At 43.3% G+C, this 21,921-nt stretch overlaps 1 long non-coding RNA gene and 1 pseudogene across 1 annotated transcript in view; both read right to left on the bottom strand.

Moving 5' to 3' along the window:
* The window catches only part of LOC141582154 (uncharacterized), a 157,745-nt gene that overhangs the window by 34,268 nt on the left and 101,556 nt on the right, over positions 1-21,921 (bottom strand). The window lies entirely within an intron of this gene.
* Positions 18,499-21,911, bottom strand: LOC141582296 (E3 ubiquitin-protein ligase UBR2 pseudogene; annotated as a pseudogene).

Raw genomic sequence — 21,921 nt, 5'->3', positions numbered from 1 at the left:
CCAAGATGGAATCACTGCACTGCAGCCTGGTCAACAGAGCCAGACTCCACCTCCAAAAATAAAAATAAAAATAAATAGGACAAGTACGGTGGCTCACACCTGTAATCTCAGCACTTTCGGAGACTGATATAGGCAGACTACCTGAGGTCAAAAAGTCGTGACCAGCCTGGACAACATGGTGAAACCCAATCTCTACTAAAAATACAAAATTTACCCAGTGCTCATGCCTGTAATACCAGCCACTCGGGAGGCTGAGGCAGGAGAATCACTGGAACGTGATAGGCAGAGGTTGCAGTGAGCCAAGACTGCACCACTGCACTCCAGCCTGGATGACAGTGTGAGACTCTGTCTCAAAAAATAAATAAATGCATTTTCAACTTAGTATATTTTCACTTCCCCCATCCCCAACCAGAGACAGGATCTCTGTGTTGCCCAGGCTGATCTTGAACTCCTGGGATCAAGCAATCTTCCCACATTGACCTCCCAAAGTGCTGGGATTACAGACGTGAGCTACTGCACTTGGCTGCTATTACCAATTTATAATATATTTATGGGTACATGACCCCATCATGAGTCAAGGAGCATCTGTAATCATGCTGAAAATGGGGGTAGCTTGTGTGATGATATGGGGGAGTGTCACAAAAGGGGACCAGGGCCTGCAGGGGGACACCACAGGCTGCCTCTGGCTCAAACCCAGGGCTCCCTTCTCTGTGTCTCCTGCTGCAGGACAGACCCCAGGCTCACAGCTCTGCAAATCCACACTGTCTGCACTGCAGGACTTCAAATCCACAGCTGGGGGTTGTGGGTGATGTTGGAGCAGGAGCAGGGCAGGGGGGACACATCAGGGGTTGCACCTGCAGTCATATTGGCAGAGCAAGTTCGTTTTTGTTTTTGTTTTTGTTTTTTTTGAAATGGAGGTTCGCTCTTGTTGCCAAGGCCGATTGCAATGGCATGACCTCGGCTCACCGAAACCTCAGCGTCCCATATTCAAGGGATTCTCCCCCATCACCCTCCTGAGTAGCCGGGATTACAGGCATGAACTAGCACGCCTGGCTGATTTTGTATTTTTAGTAGAGATGGGTTTTCACCATGTTGGCCAGCTGGCCTCAAATTCCTGACCTCGAATGGTCCACCTGCCTCCACCTCCCAAACTGCTGGAATTACAGGCGTGAGCCACCGCACCTGGCCCTGGTTTCCCTGTCCTCCCTGCTGGCTCTGTACAGCCTCAGCTTCTCTTCCCCCGACCCCTAGGTGATGATGAGCAACCCCCACTCCCTGAGGTTCTAGGCCACCTTCCATGAGAGCTGTTACAAGTTACATGGGAACATCAAGTACAATCTGGTGAGCCATGTCCCCACCAAACCTCACCGCATGTCTCCCGAGAGCTCCCTCTTTCTTCTTCCCTTAACAGCTTAAAGAGCTGAGGAATTTCCAGACAACACAGCCCCTATCCCTGCCCCGTGGTGGGAAGATCATCGGGCAGCCATCACCTACACACCTCTCTTCATTAAAGTGTCATACGAGTCAGGCGTGTGAGAGCTTGTAACCCCAGCACTTTGGGAGGCTGAGGCAGGTGGATCACAAGGTCAAGAGTTTGGGACCCACCTGACCAACATGGAGAAACCCCGTCTCTAATAAAAATGAAAAAAATTAGCAGGCCATGGTGGCACGTGCCTATAATCCCCGCTACTCAATAGGCTGAGGTAGGAGAATCACTTGAACCCATGAGGCAGAGGTTGCAGTGAGCTGAGATTGTACCACTGCTCTCCAGCCTGGGTGATAGAGTAAGACCCCATCTCAATAAATAAATAAATAAAATATCACATGGGAGATTCCCGCATGGTATGACAGGGAGGAGCCTAACCCAGCCTCAGGCAGGGCTGGAGATCTGAGTTAGCTGAGTAAACTGAGGCATAAGGATTTAGTGGGGGCAATTTCCACAGGGCAGGGGCCTGACCAGCTAGAAGTCAGCAAGAGCAAACTTCTTTGACCAGGCTCATCACCTCTAGATGAGTGAGAAAAACAATCACTCCTCACTGTGGGTCCCCAGAACTCTGGGAGCAAGTGAGTGGGAGCCATCATACTGGGGCCGTTGTATCTGTGAGCTTCTAGAAGCCTTACACAGGCAGTGGGATTAGAACAGAGCAGGGCTTGGCTGAGGGCAGTGGCTCACGCCTGGAATCCCAGCACTTCGGGAGGCCGAGGTGGGTGGATTGCCTAGGGTAAGGAGTTGGAGACCAATCTGGCCAACATGGTGAAACCCCAGCTCTACTAAAAATACAAAAATGAGCCAGGTGTGGTAGCACTCACCTGTGGTCCCAGCTACTCAGGTGGATGAAGCAGAAGAGTCTCGAACCTGGGAGGTGGAGGTTGCAGTGAGCCAAGATTGCATCACTGCACTCCAGGCCTGGGTGACACAGCAAGACTCCATCTCAAAAACAAACAAACAAACAAACAAACAAACAAACAAAAAAACACACAAAAGGTCAGGGCAGGGGACAGAGTGGGGCTAAACAGCTTCCAGGTTTACCTCTCCTCCAACACCCCATCTCTCCCACATTCCTGAGTTGGGGGATGCCCATGGTGTTCCACAGGTGCACTTGGGATTTTTCTCTCCTGACCCCACAGAATATTTACCTAAAACAGAAGCAGCACTGAGGCAGGACCGACCCAACATCACTTCCAGCTATGCTTTCTCCTGGACAGAGGTGGGGACTGGGCTGCCTATGGGAATTCCCTTAGCAGGAGCAGAGAGAAGCAGGGCTGAGATCACAATCCCAGCTGAAGAACAGTAAAACACGATGATTAAAACACTTTACAAGAGCCAGGTGAGGTGGCTTACACCTCTAATCCCAGCACTCTGGGAAGCTGAGGTGGGCAGGTCACCTGAGTCCAGGAGTTCGAGACCAGCCCGGCCAACATTGTGAAACCCTGTCTCTACTAAAAATACAAAAATGAGCCAGGTGTGGTGGCCAGTGCCTGTAATCTCAGCTACTCAAGAGGCCGAGGCACGAGAGAATGGCTTGAGCCTGGGAGGAAGAGGTTGCAGTGAGGCCAGATCATGCCACTGCACTCCGGCCTGGGCGACACAGTGAGACTCCACCTCAGCAACAACAGCAACAAAACACTTTACAAATGGTGGTCACTCAAAACACTTACACATAGCATTACCATTTGCTCTAACAAAGCCACTGCCATCCATCCCAAATGAATAGAAAGCAGGAACACAGAGAGGTATTTGCACACCTCTGCTCACAGCAGCGCGATTCACAACAACCAAAAGGCAAAATCAACCGACGCGTCCACCATCGGATGAAAAGATAAACACAGTGTGATCCATCCGCACAGCAGAATATGACTCAGACTTAAGAAGGGAGGGAGGCCGGGCGAGGTGGCTCACGCCTGTAATCCCAGCACTCTGGGAGGTCACAAAAGCATTCTCAGCTGCTGACAGCATTGCTACCAACCAGTTCAGTGATCTTCCTTTTCCCAGCTGGGAAGACCTGCACTTGTCCCCCGGGGATCACCTTTCTGTACACCAGGCCAGCGATGGCCGACTGCGGCCTCATCTGCAGCACCTTGAGCCAGTATGTGTTCTGCTGCTTAAACAGCGTTTGCAGGCAGGCCGAGAGGAACATCAGCACCACGAGGAGGTAGCCCTTCCAGGCCAGAGGCTTGGGATCACCAATAAACTCCAGGAAAAGGCTTGCAGGGGAAGGAGGGAGAAGGGACAGCTGGTGAGAGGTGCCCATGTATGCTGCCTTAGCCCAAACCAGGCCAGGCGTGGGGGATCAGTCAGCGTGGTTGACTTTTTCACAATCATGATCTCGGTTATTTCCCCCACTGTCCATGCTTCTTTTCAATCTTACTGCACCTCCTCAAGATCAAGAGATGGGGTTTTTCTACCCCCTTGTTCTGGGCTAAATTGTGTCCTCACAAAATTTATATGTTGAAGCCCCAACCCCCTGTACCTCTGAATGTGACTGTATTTGGCAATAGGGCCTTTAAAGAGGCAATAAAGTTAAAATGAGGTCATTAGGCTGGGCCTGCATCCAGTCTGGAGTCCTGATAAGAGAAAATGTAGACACACGGAGAGACACCAGGGTGGACACAGAGGAAAGACCACATGAGGACACAGGGAGGAGGTGGCCAACTGCACACCAAGGACGGAGGCCTCAGATGGAACCAACTTGTGGATGCCTGATCTGGAACTTCCAGCCTCCAGAATCATGAGGAAAACACATTTCTGTTGTTGAAGCTACTCAGTCTGTGATGCTCTGTTACGGCAGCTGAGCAGACACCACTTGAATCTGGGCTGGCCACAAAACCACCTTTGACCAACAGGGTAGAGTGGAGGTAAAGCTATGCCGGCTGTGAGCCTCAAGAGAAAATGTGGCTTTTGGCCTATTGCTTAGAACCCTCCCAAGCAGCCACATGAACAAGTCGGAACTAGCTCTTTGGAGAATGGGAACCCATATGGAACAGAAAGCCATCCCAGCTTCAGACACACAGCTGCAGGCACATGAGAAAACCCAGCCAAGAAAAGAAGAACCACCCATCTGTGCCCAGTCCACATTACTGACCCACATGACTGGGAACAAAATAAATAAGTGCTTATAATTTTTAAGCCACTCACTTTTTAGCATTTTACAACAAAAGCTAATTTATACAGTCAGGTAAAAGCTTGCTTATTTGCCCTTGTAAGGGACAGTCACTTTCTCATTAATCATTTCCCGTTTTCAGTATCCTTCTCACCCACCCTCCAGTGTCCCAAGCACCAGATCTATAGGCAGAGGCATGAGAGCTGAAGCCCTCTGACTCTGGAGCAGGCGTCCCCAACCTGCGGCCCCCTGAGGCCATTTATCCGGCCCCCCGCCGCACTTCAGGAAGGGGCACCTCTTTCATTGGTGGTCAGTGAGAGGAGCACAGTATGTGGCGGCCCTCCAACGGTCTGAGGGACAGTGAACTGGCCCCCTGTGTAAAAAGTCTGGGGATGCCTGCCCTGGAGGGATGCTATTAAGAGACCACCAGCCTTAGCAGAGCTCCTGAAGTCTGGACTCACCTAAGCAGCTTGGGGACAGTGAACCTGAAGACATCACTGATGAAGAGGCTGTGGGTCCCAGGAGGAAGGTAGAATGGAACACCCGCCAGACGGTCCTCAGCAGTGGGCCCCACTGCCTCCCTTTTTCCATAGGAATGGCTCAGTCTCTGGAGCCTTCATGCCACTGCCTCCTTTCCTTTTTTTTTTTTTTTTTTTTTTTGAGATGGAGTTTCACTCTTGTTACCCAGGCTGGAGTGCAATGGCACGATCTCGGCTCACCGCAACCTCCGCCTCCTGGATTCAGGCAATTCTCCTGCCTCAGCCTCCTGAGTACCTGGGATTATAGGCACGCGCCACCATGCCCAGCTAATTTTTTGTATTTTTAGTAGAGACGGGGTTTCACCATGTTGACCAGGATGGTCTCGATCTCTTGACCTCGTGATCCACCCGCCTCGGCCTCCCAAAGTGCTGGGATTACAGGCTTGAGCCACTGCGCCCGGCCCTCCTTTCCTTTTAAACACTATTGCCTTGGTGTGCCTTAGAGGAAGGGAGAGGCTGGCTCTGGGTCCCATTTTATACTCTCAGCCACCAGCAGCAGGGCCAGGCATCAAAAGCTTGCTTTCCTAACAATGGGCATGGGTGGGTGTGGATCCAGCCTGGCTCTCTCACCTGTGCCTCCTTATCACCCTGAGTACCCATTTAAGAGGCAGTCACAGGTGTTGTGGCGGAAGGGCAGGAGGGCAGCCCTGAGGACTCTTAGATGACCATGGGAAAGCAAACACATTGAGCACCTAGTATGTGCCAGACACTCCCTAGTCATCCTAAGACCTCCGGCAAGCCAAATGTTCCCATTTCACAGATGAGAAACCTGAAGCTCAGAGAAGTGAACTTGTCCAAGGGCACACAGCTGAGAAGTAAAAGCTGGAATTCAATTCCATCTCTCTGCCTCCAGAGCTCATGCACAGGCTGCAGTGCAGTGGTAAGATCTCGGCTTACTGCAACCTCTGCTTCCTGGATTCAAATGATTCTCCCACCTCAGCCTCCTGAGTAGCTGGGATTACAGGCAAATGCCACCATATCCAGCTAATTTTTGTATGTTTAGGAATTGGGGTTTCATCATGTTGGTCAGGCTGGTTTTGAACTCCTACCTCAGGTGATCCACCAGCCTCAGCCTCCCAAAGTGCTGAAATTACAGGCCTGAGCCACTGCACCCAGCCTCCCATGTATTTTTCAATCTATCATGTTGTCATCCTGGAGGAAGAACAGCACCCCCTCTTCCACACTCACAACCAGCCAGCCCTTAGGTGGTTTTGAACGGGTGGAGAATCACAGCTGATGTGCATGGAGTGTGGTGCTCTGGCTCTGGGTGAAAGCACAGACAAATGCTCAGGCTGCCTCCAACTCATAAGATCCCCAGCCTTTGGCCATAAACAGGGGCACAGAGAAGAGCTAAAGTGAGAAAGGGAAGGGAGGTGATAAGGGGAAGCCCAAGGGCCCCTGCAGGGCAGGTCAGAAGCCTTGGGCCATAATGGAGAGGCTGGAACGATGCATCAGCAGCCAGTCACTGTGTGGTATTGGGCTGCCCTCTCTGTGCGTGAGAGGATGGGTGTGGTCCCCCATCTGAGTCCCTTGTGTGCCTCTGACAATCTGTAAAGTTATCAGTAATTGCTTGCTTGCTTGCTTTCTCTTTTGAGACAAAGTTTCCCTCTTGTTGCTCAGGCCAGAGTGCAGTGGCATGATCTAAGCACACTGCAACCTCCATCTCTCGGGTTCCAGTGATTCTCCTGCTTCAGCCTCCCAAGTAGCTAGGACACACCACCATGCCCAACTAATTTTTGTATTTTTAGTAGTAATGGGGTTTCACCACGTTGGCCAGGCTGGTCTTAAACTTCTGACCTCAGGTGGTCTACCTGCCTTGGCCTCCCAAAGTGCTGGGATTAAGGGTGTGAGCCAACATGCCTGGCCACTTATCAGTAATTTCAATCCCCATTACAAATCTCTGACCCGGGGCCACGTGCAGACATCAGCTCCTTCCATGAAGGAGCTCACTGACTTCCCTGGACCCCCTTGCCAGGTGGGTATTATTAGACTCTCCATTTTACAGAAGGGGAAGGAAGCAGGCTCTGAGAGGTGGCGATAGCAGCCCGAGGTCACACAGCAAGGGCAGAGCAGGGATTGCAGCCTCGATCTTGACTTATGGTTCCTAGAGTGTGTCTTGTGCACTAAGGACCCCCAACCCCACCATAATAATAATAATAAAAGAAGCATAACAAAAATCCCCTTGTGAGCTCAGGTGGTAAGACCCTTGCCGGCCATGATCTTTGTCCCTCATTGCTGACCTGATCTGGTGTTTGGTTTGGCATCTATGGAGGGTTGTGGCTCAGCTCTGTTACCAAGTGGGCATGGCCTGCTGCTCACAGGTATTTTGGCATTTGGGTCTCAAAGCCAAGAAGATGCCCCTTCCATGCAGAGAGCATCCCTGACCACCCTTTCTGTCTGACCCCACAGTTTCATTCATTGCCTTCACAGCCTTGCCCATGGTGCCAACCCTCACTTTGTCTTGTTAGAGCCCCAGGTGGGTAGACTTTGCCTGAGTTTTTTACCAAGATGTCCCTAGGATTGAGTCCAGCATCTGCACACAGTAGGAGCTCAATAAACACTTGTCAAATGAATGGGAAAAACAGACTGAGCGATATGTATAAAAGGGCCTAACGAGAGTGCCCAGCACATACTGTTATAAACATTTATAGAAGGAAGGATGCAGCCTGGCTGGGTGGACAGAACTTGGCTTTGGAGCCAGGAGACTATGGTTCCAATGCCTGCTCTGTCTCCTCTCCTCTGAGCCTTAATGTTTCCATCTGTAAAATGGGGTCAGGGAAGAGCTGACTGGGAAGTTTTCTTTCTGGCTGGAGATTTTACTCAGTTCGGTTCTAGCTGTTTGCCTGGAGAGTCACTGTGTTCAGCCTGCAGGCTCCACAGCAGGCATTTTCCTCTTCTGGAGGTCTCATCTCCCATCAAGGAAGAGATCCAGATTGCTGTCTGATGTCTGGTCTCTGGACTGAAGGCCATTTAGTGCAGGACTCACAAATGACCGTGGGGAAAGACGGGGTATGCATGAGTGGCATGGGCAAGGTGTGAGTTGGGGGATACAAAAGGGAGTAGTAGTGAGGGCTGGGTGCAGTGGCTCACACCTATAATCCCAGCACTTTGGGAGGCCGAGGTGGGCAGATAACCTTAGATCAGGAGTTCAAGACCAGCCTGATAACCTGAACAACATGGAGAAACCCAGCATCTAATAAAAAATACAAAACTTAGCTGGATCTGGTGGCGGGCACTTGTGGTCCCAGCTACTTGGGAGGCTAAGAAAGGAGAATCATTTGAACCTGGGATGTGGAGCTTGCAATGAGGCAAGATGGTGCCACTGCACTCCAACCTGGGTGACAGAAGCAGAGAGAAGGAGGGAGGGAGGGAAGGAGGGAGAAAGCGGGGGAGAGAAGGAGGGAGGAAAAGAGAAAGAAAAAAGACAGAAAGAGAAAGAGAGAAAGAAAGAGAGAGAAAAAGAAAGAGAGAAAGGAAGGAAGGTAAGAGAAAAAAAGAAGCAAGCAAGAAAGCAAGCAAGCAAGCAAGCAAGAAACAAGAGAGAAAGAAAGGAAGAGAGAGAAAAAGAGAAGGAAAGAGAAAAAGAAAGGAAGAGAGAAAAGAGAAACGAAGGAAGGAAGGAGGGAGGGAGGGATGGAGGGAGGGAAATAGAGAAAAGAAAAAGATACATGGACGCATATGCTTATTGCAGCCTGATTCCCAATAGCAAAGAACCAAAACCAACTTAAATGCCCATCAATGGTAGACTGATAAAGAAAATGTGCTACATATACACCATGGAACATGATGGAGCCATAAAACAGAATGAGGTCATGTCCTTTGCAGCAACATCGATGAAGGTAAAAGCCATTATCTTACATGAACTAACAGAGGAACAGAAAACCACATACTACATGTTCTCATAAGTAGAAGCTCAACATTGAGTACACATGGACACACAGACACTGGGACTTATTTGAGGATGGAGGGAAGGAGGAGGGTCAGGACTGACAAACTACCTATGAGGTACAGTGCCTACCACATAGGTGAATAAATAATCTGTACACAAATCCCCAGTGACACCCATATAATAAACCTGCACAGTACCTCTGAACCCAAAATTTCAAGAATAACGGATAAACTAAATCAAAAGAAAGCATAAGGAAAGGAAAATGTGAGACAAAAACCAAAAAATAGTAGACATGATAGTTTGGTGCCTTGAAAAAAGAGAAATAGACAAATTAGTAAGAAAGGAAATAAGCATAAAAGCAAAAAAAAGGCAAGGAAAACATTATAAGTTAACTCTAATTATAAGGGACTATTTTACACAACTTTCAAATATACAAATATATTTGAAATCTGCATTGATTACTATCCAATACAACTTCTAAATCATAAAAATGTCCTACATCTGCACTGTTGAATATGTAGCCACTAGCTACGTGTGTTGAGTGAATACTTGTACACTTAAATGTGGCTCATGTGACTGAAAAATTGAATTTTTCTGATGATTAATTTACTTAATTTTTAATTATAACTGCATTATAATTAGTTTAAATTTGAATAGTCTCATGCAGCTAGTGGTATTGTATCAGAAAGCACAGAATATGAAATTGAAATTTTCTGAAGACAATATTATTTACCAAAGTTAAATCCAAGAGTATTTATTTTTAAAAAAAGTTTAAACAGACCAACTCTACAAAAGACATAAAGTTACTAAAGAATCTCATTCTCCCAGGCGCGGTGGCTCAAGCTTGTAATCCCAGCACTTTGGGAGGCCGAGGCAGGTGGATCACGAGGTCAAGAGATCGAGACCATCCTGGTCAACATGGTGAAACCCCGCCTCTACTAAAAATACAAAACATTAGCTGGGCATGGTGGCACGTGCCTGTAATCCCAGCTACTCAGGAGGCTGAGGCAGGAGAATTGCCTGAATCCAGGAGGTGGAGGTTGCGGTGAGCCGAGATCGTGCCATTGCACTCCAGCCTGGGTAACAAGAGCGAAACTCCGTCTCAAAAACAATCTCATTCTCTCTCTCTCTCTCACACACACACACACACACACACACACACACACACACAGGTGTTACAAGGAAAAGGAAAGCTTTTCTTTATAACACAAACAGGACTTCGACAAACTACTACTCATGGCTCAAATCCTGCTGCAGACCATTTTCCTGCAGTCCATGAGCTAATAATTTTACACCACTAAAGAAGAAATAGAATATGTAACAGAGACCATATGTGGCCCACAAAGCCTAAAAGACTTAGAATGTGGCTCTTTACTGGAAAAATCTACCGGCCCCTGAGCTAGAAAAATGCCTGAATTTTAAAATCACCGTTTTGCAAATACCACCAAGGTAATATAAGATTCTGGCATGAAATTACTCCTAACACTATATACAAACATATTGTTAGGAAAAGGACATTCATATATCTCTATTACCCATCAAATGTTTATTAAGCATGGAATTTAAATCGAAGAGATGAAACTTAGCTTCACAAATATTGAGATAAAGTGACATTATAAACTTCCCGATGCAATGCAATGGGAAACAATACTTGCCTAAACATTTTGCCTAATCCAGAAGAACAGTTAGATAAATCCAGTTTAAGAAACATTCTATAAGACAATTAATCTGGACTCTTCAAAAATATCAAGGTTGTAAAAGATGAGAAAAAACGGTGGAGGGGAAGCAATATTCAAGACTGATGAAAATAAGAAACATGACAAAAATTCCAATATAAGATCCCTGATTGATATAGAGAATATCTGAGAGCAAGTGGAGACATTTAGACTGTATACTACATAATATTAATTATCAGTAGCTAATGTCTTGTAATTGTTATAGTGGCAATATAAAAGAATGTGCTAATTTTGGGAAAAAATCCCTTAAGTATTTTTAAATAATCTTAATGTCTGCAATTTGTTTTCAAGCAGTTCAGAACTCCCCAAAATGTGAGTGTGTGCATGCATATGTACGCGTGTGTAAGAGAGAGAAAATGAGTGTGTATGTGAAGAGGAAAAGACACAGAGACACACACAAAGCCAATCCCAGAAAATGTTAATTTGTGAATCTAAATAAAGGGTGCATGTGTCTTTACGGTACTTCTTTTTCAACTTTTCTGTTTGACGTTAAAAGTTGGAAGAATTTTTTTAAAGGCACCTGTTTATTCAGGGTGAACATGATCTTCAAATGTCTTTGCCAGATGTTGGTTTCCTGTAGTTGTTAATACTTTTGTGCCACCTGATTGCCTTATGACGAAATTAACTTAGCTATGAAAGAAAAACTGCCTGTGTAGCCATAAAGCCAAACAATTGCTTCACTGAATAGTAAAAGAAAGTATGAGACGGGCGCGGTGGCTCAAGCCTGTAATCCCAGCACTTTGGGAGGCTGAGGCGGGTGGATCACGAGGTCGAGAGATCAAGACCATCCTGGTCAACATGGTGAAACCCCGTCTCTACTAAAAATACAAACAAATTAGCTGGGCATGCTGGCGCGTGCCTGTAATCCCAGCTACCCGGGAGGCTGAGGCAGGAGAATTGCTTGAACCCAGGAGGCGGAGGTTGCGGTGAGCCGAGATCGCGCCATTGCACTCCAGCCTGGGTAACAAGAGAGAAACTCTGTCTCAAAAAAAAAAAAAGAAAGAAAGTATGGAGTTCATTCCAAGTAATATTGTTACAAACTGTTATTCTCCTAATACAGTATAACCAATTATTCTCCTTGTAAAAGTTCTTTGAAAACAACAACAAAGAGACAACATACCAGAATCTCTGGGATACAGCTACAGTAGTGTTAAGAGGGAAATTTATAGCACTAAATGCCCATGTAAGAAAGTTAGAAAGATCTCAAATTGACAACCTAACATCACAACTAAAAGAACTAGATGGGCAAGAGCAAACTAATCCAAAAGCTAGCAGAAGACAAGAAATAACTAAGATCAGACAAGAATTGAAGGAGATAGAGACATAAAAAACCCTCCAAAACAATCAATGAATCCAGGAGCTGGTTTTTTGAAAAACATAACAAAATAGATAAACCCTAGCTAGACTAATGAAGAAAAAAAGAGAAGAATCAAACAGACAGAGTAAAAAGTTATTAAAGGAGATATCACAACTGACCCCACAGAAATACAAACTCAGACAATACTATATTACATCTATGCCAATAAATTAGAAAATTTACCAGAAATGGATAAATTCCTGGACACGTACATCTTCCCAAGAATAAACTGGGAAAAAGTCAAATCCTTGAATAGACCAATAACAAGTTCTGACATTGAGGGAGTAATTAATAGCCTACCTACCAAAAAAGAAACCCAGGACCAGACAGATTCAAAGACCAATTCTACCAGAGGTACAAAGAGGAGCCTGTACCATTCCTTCTGAAACTATTCCAAACAGCTGAAAAGGAGAGACTTCTTTCTAACTCATTCTATGATGCCAACATCATCCTGATACAAATACGTCGCAGACAGACAAAAAATAGAAAACTTCAGGCCAATATCCCTAATGAACATCAATGTGAAAATCCTCAATAAGATATTGGAAAACTGAATCCAGCAGCACATCAAAAAGTTTATCCACTACGATCAAGTTGGCTTCATCCCTGGGATCTAAGGCTGGTTCAACATATGCAAATCAATAAACAAACCACCTAAACAGAACCAAGGAGAAAAACCACATGATTATCTCAATACATGCGGAAAAAGCCTTTGATAAAATTTAACACCCCTTCATGTTAAAAACGCACAATGAACTAGATATCCATGGAACATCTCAAATTCTTCTTCAACTTTTTTTTTTTTTTTTTTTTTTTTGAGACAGAGTCTCACTCTGTTGCCAGGCGCCAGGCTGGAGTGCAGTGACACACAATCTCGGCTCACTGCAACCTCGGCCTCCTGGTTTCAAGCAATTCTTCCGCCTCAGCCTCCCAAGTAGCTAGGACTACAGGCGCGCGCCACCACACCCAGCTAATTTTTGTATTTTCAGTAGAGACGGGGTTTCATCATGTTGGCCAGGATGTTCTCGATCTCTTGACCTCTTGATCCGCCTGCCTCGGCCTCCCAAAGGGCTGGGATTACAGGCTTGAGCCACCACGTCCGGCCTAAACTTTTCTAAAGTTGAGAACTAGAGGGAATACTTTCAAACCCATTTTTGGGGCCAGCATCATTCCTATGTCAAAGTCAGACACAATAAGAAAACTAAAGACCACTATCTAAGATGAACATAGATGGAAAAATCAAGCAAACACCAGCAAAATGAACTTAAGAACACATCAAAGAAATTACACATAGTGACCAAGTTGGATTTATCCCTGTCTCAACACTGTTTTTACCATACAACAATGGTAAGGAGGCTAAAGAGACAACTTAAATACTGGGAGAATAGATTTACCAACCATAGTCTCTCTTAAAAGGTTAATACCTAAAATATGTAAAGAATTCAAACAACCCAATAGCAAAACAATATGATAACCTGATTAAAAAATAGGTAAAGGACCTGAACAGACTTATCTCCAGAGAAGACATAAAAATGGCCAAGTATATGAAAGGATGCTCAACATCACTGGTCATCAGGGAAATACAAATCAAAACCACACTGATTTATCCCCTAACATCTGCTGGGATGCTTATTATGAAAAAGACAAGAGATAGGTGGTGCTGAAGGTGTAGAGAAAAGGAAAGACTTGTAAACTGTTGGTAGGAATGCAGATTTAGGTGGCCACCTTGGAAAATTTCACAGAGCTTCCTAAAAGAAATTCAATGTAGAACTACCATATAGTAATTCATGCAGAATTACCATAGTAATTCCTCTTCTGGATATATCCCCAAAGGAAATGAAATCACCACCTTATAAGGATATCTGTGTGTCCATGCTTTTTGTAAAATTATTCTCAATAGCCAAGATAAGGAAACGACCTAAGTGTCCACTGATAAAGGAATGGATAAAGAAACCAGGGTATACATATACAACAGAATACTATCTGGCCTTAAATAAGGAGATCCTGCCATTTTCAGCAACACGGATGAACCTAGATGACATTATGTTCAGTAAAATAAGCCAGATATAGGAAGACAAATACTACATGAACTCCCTTATATATGGAAACTTGAAAACATAATCATAAACACAACGCAGCAGAGTGGAATGGTAGTTGGGAAAGGTACAGGAGAAATGGGAGATGTGGGCCAAAGGGTACGAATTTTTTATTTACACAGGATGAATACGGGTAGAGAACCAGCATGCAGCATAAGCACCATAGTTGATGATATTGCATTGTATACACTGGAACTTTGTTAAAACAATAAATTTTAGATGCTCTTACCACCCCCCCCACACACACACATACATGCAAAAAGGAAAGGTAACTATGGAAGATAATGTAGTAATTAATGTATTTGACAGTTATAAGCACTTCACCATGCAGATGTACATGAACACATGTTGTACACCTTACATTTATACAATAAAAATATTACTCATTATTATTACTGAAAAATAAAATTATTTTTCATAGAAACTGTTAAAATATAAATTATATTAAGATAACTGTATACCTGTTTTAAGCGTTTCTCAGTATTAATTTTTAACATGGTGAATATTAATAGAACCCACATAAGTTATTACTAAAAATAATAACGTCTGCCACATTCTACTGAGAGATCTTCAGGGAAAATATTCTAGCAGTCCAGGTTAATTTTTTTAACTCTATAAATAGTTTTTGTGGACATAATTACCAAGTCAAAGAAGAATTTGCCTATGAATCATCGGTTATTTCGGTGTCCTAGGCATCTCTAAAAATAGGCTGCCAGACAACCCGAACCTGGAAAAGAACTGAAAATTTCCCCATTCAGATTCATTCTTTTTGTTCACTGGTAACTGTAGAAATTTTTAGAAATCAAGTTGAATTCTCGATGTTCACTGCATTCAATAGTATGGATGTCATGAAAATGTTCCCTTATTTATCTGTATGCCTAATCATTAAACTGTAGTATAAAGTAAATACTCAATAATTCACTTGAAATGCTCCTCTCTAGTTACTGCAGAATTGAGTGTGATTATTTAAATGTCACCCAATGAGACAGAGTAGGATGATTGCCAACCACCTGCCCATCTAATACATTCCTCTTGAAAGGCATCAAAATTCATGTGCTTGCAGGTAAGAAGCATGATATAATTATTTCATTTTATCTTAATAAAGTATGCTTCAGTTTACTACTGTGAGCCCAGGAGGAGTGAAGAGAAAGTGGAATGGACTAAAAACTCTGAGAAATAAAGCACAGCTAAGGAGACAGCCAGAGAAGTTGCAGTTCTGAAACTGGCTGCTTTCTTTCACTGAGAGACTTTGTTTCTCAAAGAGATTAGCTTATTTTTCTCACAAAGGTGGAAGGGGACATGTGGAATTTTTTTTTTTAATATCACACTCTGGTGTATAGGAAGAAAAATTTAACAATACAGTGAGACCCCTGGATCTTTCACACTGATATGAATTAAAACCTAAGGCATGTCTATCCTGACAAAGACCAAACACACAATTATATAAGCCAAGATTCATCATCTTCTCAACATCATCATCCACAGAATGTTTACTGTGTGCCAACAAGTTAAGTGCCTTCGAAGCAACCTCACAAAACCTTTATGAGCCAGGTACTTTTATGAGCCCCTTTTTTTCAAATGAAGAAATTAAAGCCTACAGAAGTTGTAAACAACTGGTCCAAAGTGGCTAAGTTACTAAAGATCTTCTCACTCCAAAGTCCCAGTCTTCCCAAAGAGCAAAGAAGATTAATGTGGCTCTAGAATAAAAATACTCTGTAGTATTTGGATAAGAAAATGAGCATTACGGGAAGGAGAAATCACACAGGATGGAAAGAGAACAAAATGAGTTATGTTTGTGGTATAACCAGGAGACTGACTGAGTCAGTGGAGTATTTGTATTGAGAAATGGTAGGAAGCAAGCTAGAACAGAAGACTGGGGCAAATCAGTCAAATGGATTTAAATTCCAGTCTAAAACCCAGGGCAACTGGAAGCCAGTGCACATTTTTTATCAGCATCCAATACCTGAATAATCCTGTGCTTGTTTTAGGAAATCACACAAGATCATCAGAATTTACAGCTAAAATTAATTTTATTGACAATCTGGTTAAATACCTTTAATTTAGAGATTAGATACTGAGATTTATGTTAAGGATCCCTACTCTTTGCTACTTAAAAGTCAAGATAAGTGAACATTACATTTAGCTGAGAAAAGAAACATCCAGTAACTGCCTTTTGAATATGAACTGTTAACATTGTTTTGTTCCTTGAGAATCTGTGATCTTCTAAAGAAAATATTCCTATTTTTATGGTAGGAACTTTACAAATATAGACACTTAATGAAAAAGTAATATTAGTGGTACCAACAACAGAAAATGGATTTAGGAGAAGTGACATGAATTGGGGGAAGGTCACAGGCCCATTTTAGCCACGTTCCCCAAGACCCCCAGAATGCCCTTCACCCATAACTACTCACTGACATGGTGGCTTTCAGGTGAATGCCATGGAGCTTGCTGGGCAAGGAGCATGGAGAAGACCAATCAGAAAACGTCTCGAGTCACCTGCCTATGTAAAATATCTCCCCTTTCAGCCTCTTTGCATTCTACAATTTCTCAATATTCAGCTACATCAGATCCTCTTCTTTTTTCATTTCATTTTTTTTTTTTTAAAGATAGGGTCTCGCTGTATTGTCCAGGATTGCCTGAAATTCTCAGGCTTACCTCAAACTTCCAGAGCTAAAGCCATTCTCCCACCTCAAGCCTCCTGAGTAGCTGGGACTACAGGTTCATAACACTGCATCTGGCTCTTTCTCTTAACTCTGACCACTGACTTCTAGAATTTCCTGCTATGCCACACTATAATGTGAGCTTATATGTATTTATAGAGGCTGCCAAGAAACAGTCCCAGAAGTGCTGTGTTCCAAATCTGAGAGCAGAACTTTGGTTTACTTCATGTATCGTTTGGTTTTTAGGCTAGGGAAGCAAATGCATCCTTAAAACCAACTTATGTCCGTCCCACCTCTGGGAAGGCTTCACCAACACAGACTTCTTCAAACACAGAAATTATATTTCTAAAAAAAAATGGGTGGAAAAGCCATGTCTGATAAATTTCAGTTCTCATAACATAGGAGTTAAGAAAAAGTAAGCAATGATAATGTCATTGAATATAGGCATTCACATGTGAGACAAACATAGATAACGCAAAAGTTGTGAAGGCTACCCACTTTCAAAATAAAACATTGACGAACCTTAACATTTTTGCTACATTCCTTCTTCTGAACCAGCTTCTTCAGATCTTTAAGAAATATTGCACAGCCGGGCACAGTGGCTCAAGCCTGTAATCCCAGCACTTTGGGAGGCCGAGGCGGGTGGATCACGAGATCAAGAGATCGAGACCATCCTGGTCAACATGGTAAAACCCCATCTCTACTAAAAATACATAAAATTAGCCGGGCATGGTGGCGCGTACATGTAATCCCAGCTACTCAGGAGGCTGAGGCAGGAGAATTGCCTGAACCCAGGAGGCGGAGGTTGCGGTGAGCTGAGATCGCGCCATTGCACTCCAGCCTGGGTAACAAGAGCGAAACTCCGTCTCAAAAAAGAAAAGAAAAGAAATATTGCAATAGTATTGAGATCTAAGGAGAAGATAGATCAATAATAACATAGGTCTGAGATCTAGAACACAGATATAAGATGTAAGATCTATGTTCGCCATATTTTATGTTTTGCTTCTTAGAAAGGACTTGAAACAACACTTACTGGTTTTTAAATTATTGTCTTTTGTATGAGAATTTTCTCTTGTTTCACACACATCTTCACCAAAAAAAATAAAGGTTTTGTTACTTTTTGTTTGACATATGTATAAAATTTCTAGGAAAGTACTTATCATAATTTTACTTTTAAGAAAAATGACACTTATTTTTTGTTGTTGTTGAAAGTTTAAATAAAGAATTTATTTCCAAATTAAGCAGAACTTTTTTGTTTGTTTGTTGGTTTTTGAGACAGAGTCTCATTCTGTCTCCCAGGCTGGAGTGCAGTGCCACAGTCTCGGCTCACTGCAACCTCTGCCTCCCGGGTTCAAGGGATTCTCCTGCCTCAGGCTCCTGTGTAGCTGGGATTACAGGCACACACCACCACGCCCAGCTTAATTTTGTATTTTTACTAGAGATGGGGTTTCACCATGTTGATCAGGCTGGTCTCAAACTCCTGACACCTCATGATCTGCCTGCCTTGGCCTCCCAAAGGGCTGGGATTACAGGCATGAACCTCTACACCCGGCCAGAACTTCTTTCTTTCTCAAAAAGCCAACTGGGTTAAAAAAATCCAAGATTGTGTTTTTTGGTGGTACAATAATTATAAATGTTGCCAGTCAATGCCAGCCAGTGTCTGATTGGCTTCCTGTGCACGTCCAATTTCCTCGGTGACACTGTGTTGGTGCCAGAGCTTCTGAATCTTCTTGAATCGCTCGTTGCATAAATGTAAAGGATTTCCCCATCTGAGTCCCTGGTCGGTCTCCCCGTAGCCATCAAGGTAAGGAGGATAATAAAAACAGCCTTTGGTTTTGCCAGCTAAAAACAGCAACTGACATTCCCATACTCTCAGGAAGATGCCCACCCCAGAGCCGCAGGAGTAGGTGTGAGCTGTGCAGGCTCCTACATCCTACCCCTCCAGTTCAGTCTGGCAGCAGTAACTCTGGGAGCACAGCAGTGATCCACACACAAGAAACAGAGTTGGGGCTCTGCTCTTATCACCACCTGATTTGGGGCACGAGAAATTGAATGCTTGATTAATGAGGCTGTTGTAATCCTCTGGAAGGTCTATTAATTTGTTAGATTCTCTTAGATATCTTATAGTATCTCTTTCACCTTCTAGGTATCTTTTAACTTCACTGTTATGACACTAACTTTCAATCAGTGAATTCATTATCTCACTATTTTCTTGAAAAGGGTACTTACATATGACCCAGAAATTTCACTCCTATGTATGTACCCAAAAGAATAAAAATCTATGATCACACAAATATTTGTACATAAATTTACATAGCAGCATTACTAACAATAGTCAAAAGGTGGAAACAATCCACATGTCTACTTGATGAATTTCAAAATGTGGTAGCCATACAAGGGTTATCAGCCATAAAAAAGTAGTTAGAATGGCAATCATTAAAAAATCTGGAGACAACAGATGGTGAGGAGGATGTGGAGAAATAGGAACACTTTTACACTGTGGGAGTGTAAATTAGTTTGATGGGAGCGTAAATTAGTTCAACCATTGTAGAAGACAGTGTGGCAATTCTTCGAGGACCTAGAAATAGAAATTCCACTTGACCCAGCAATCCCATTACTGGGTATATATCCAAAGGATTATAAATTTTTCTACTATAAGGACACATGCACACAAATGTTCATTGCAACACTGTTTACAATAGCAAAGACTTGGAACCAACCCAAATGCCCATCGATGATAGACCGGACAGGGAAAATGTGGCACATATACACCTTGAAATACTATGCAGCATAAAAAACGATGAGTTTGTGTCCTTTGTAGGGACATGGATGAACCTGGAAACCATCATTCTCAGCAAACTGACACAAGAACAGAAAATCAAACACCGCATGTTCTCACTCCCAGGCAGGTGTTGAACAATGAGAACACATGGGCACAGGGAGGGGAGCGTCACACACTGGGGTCTGTTGGGGGAACTAGGGGAGGGACAGCGAGAGGTGGAGAGTTGGGGAGAGAGAACAGGGGAAAAATGCCAGATCCAGGTGATGGGGAGGAAGGCAGCAAATCACACTGCCATGTGTGTACCTATGCAACAATCCTGCATGTTCTTCACATGTACCCCAAAACTTAAAATGCAATTTAAAAAAAAAAAAAAAGAAGTGATGAAGCATCTACACTTCAGGAAGCAGGAAAACTGAATCTAGAAAAAAAGAATCACGACGATATTGAAAAACATGCTAAACCTAAATTAGTACAGACTATAAAAATAACACTGATGATTAACTGGGTGTCGGTGTATTCAAAACAACAAAGTAAAATATTATCTAGCTTAAAAAATAGAAGAAACCAAGTTAAAGCATTTCAGCATCTTTCTAAACCAGTAACAATAAAGACATAATGAAAACCCATTCAATCCAGCAGCAGACAGACAAAAACCAAAGACAAGATATAATAGATAGAAAACATAAAAAATAAGGTGGCTAAGATAACTTCAAGTTATGTAATAATGTAAATAAGTTAAATTCACTTATTAACAGGCAGAAATTATCAGACTGCTTATAAAAAGAATGCTCTTATTGATAAATGACACACAAAGTTTGAAAATAAAGGATGAAGAAAGCTGTAACAGACACCCCATAAGAATGAAAGGAATCAAGAAGATTTATATAAGTCAAATAAGATACTCCCAGGTCTGGGCGCGGTGGCTCGAGCCTGTAATTCCAGCACTTTGGGAGGCCGAGGCGGGTGGATCACGAGGTCGAGAGATCGAGACCATCCTGGTCAACATGGTGAAACCCCGACTCTACTAAAAATACAAAAAACTAGCTGGGCGTGGTGGCGCGTGCCTGTAATCCCAGCTACTTAGGAGGCTGAGGCAGGAGAATTGCCTGAGCCCAGGCGGCGGAGGTTGCGGTGAGCCGAGATCGCACCATTGCACTCCAGCCTGGGTAACAAGAGCGAAACTCCGTCTCAAAAAAAAAAAAAAAAAAAAAAATCACAGAACTTCTACAAAAAGTAAACATGCACTTGGCCACAAATAAGTCTCAATACATTTCAAAAACTTTGTATCTGATCAATTCTCTAATCATAATGCAATTTAAAATAAGCCAGGCCAGGCGTGGTGGCTCATGCCTGTAATCTAAATCAGAATAATAATACTTTGGGAGGCTGAGGCAGGCAGATCCCTTGAGTCCAGGAGTTAAAGACCAGCCTGGGCAACATGGCAAAACACCCTCTCTACAAAAAATGTAATACAAAAATTAGTCATGTGTGCTAGCAAATGTCTGTAGACCCAGCTACTCAGGAGCCTGGGAGGTGACAATTGCAGTGGGCTGAGATCACACCATTGCACTCCAGTCTGTGCAACACAGTGAAACCCTGCCTCAAAAAAAAAAAAAAAAAAAAGTTAGCCTGGCATGGTGGCATGTGCCTGTAGTCCCAGCTCCTTGGGAGGCTGAGGTGGAAAAACCCCTTGAGCCCAGGAGGTCAAAGCTGCAGTGAGCCGTAATTGCACCACTGCACTTCAGCCTGGGCAGCAGACCAGGACCCTGTCACATACATACTTAGAAAAGTAAAAAGCAGACAACAATAAACAACTCTATGTGCTTGCAAACTAAAAAACACACTTCTAAATAATCACTATGAAAACCACATATATTTAGAACTTAATAACCATAAGAGAAATATACATCAAAAGAAGTCCTGGAATAAACTGGAAAGAAATTTAAAGCTTTAAATATATTTATTAAAAAATAAGAAAACAATAACTGAAGTCAAGAAACTAAAAAATAATAATAATAATCCACCCCAGTTAGATCATCTGTCTTTCTTTTTTTCTATAAAGGTTAATGAAATTTTACAATAGCACAGATTACCAAGAAAATTTATTGGTTCTCTGAAAAGACCAATAAAAGAGATAAATCTCCCAGGAACCTTGATAGAAAAAGACAAAAATAAACAACATTGGAAAGCTACCAAAAGGAGGGGTGTACATGGTTATAGATAGTCAAGATTTCAAACATACAACCATAGAGTCAGTT

The sequence above is a fragment of the Saimiri boliviensis genome, chromosome 19, assembly GCF_048565385.1.
Source record: "Saimiri boliviensis isolate mSaiBol1 chromosome 19, mSaiBol1.pri, whole genome shotgun sequence".
Lineage (NCBI taxonomy): Eukaryota > Metazoa > Chordata > Mammalia > Primates > Cebidae > Saimiri > Saimiri boliviensis.
This window is presented reverse-complemented; position numbering and strand designations above follow the sequence as displayed.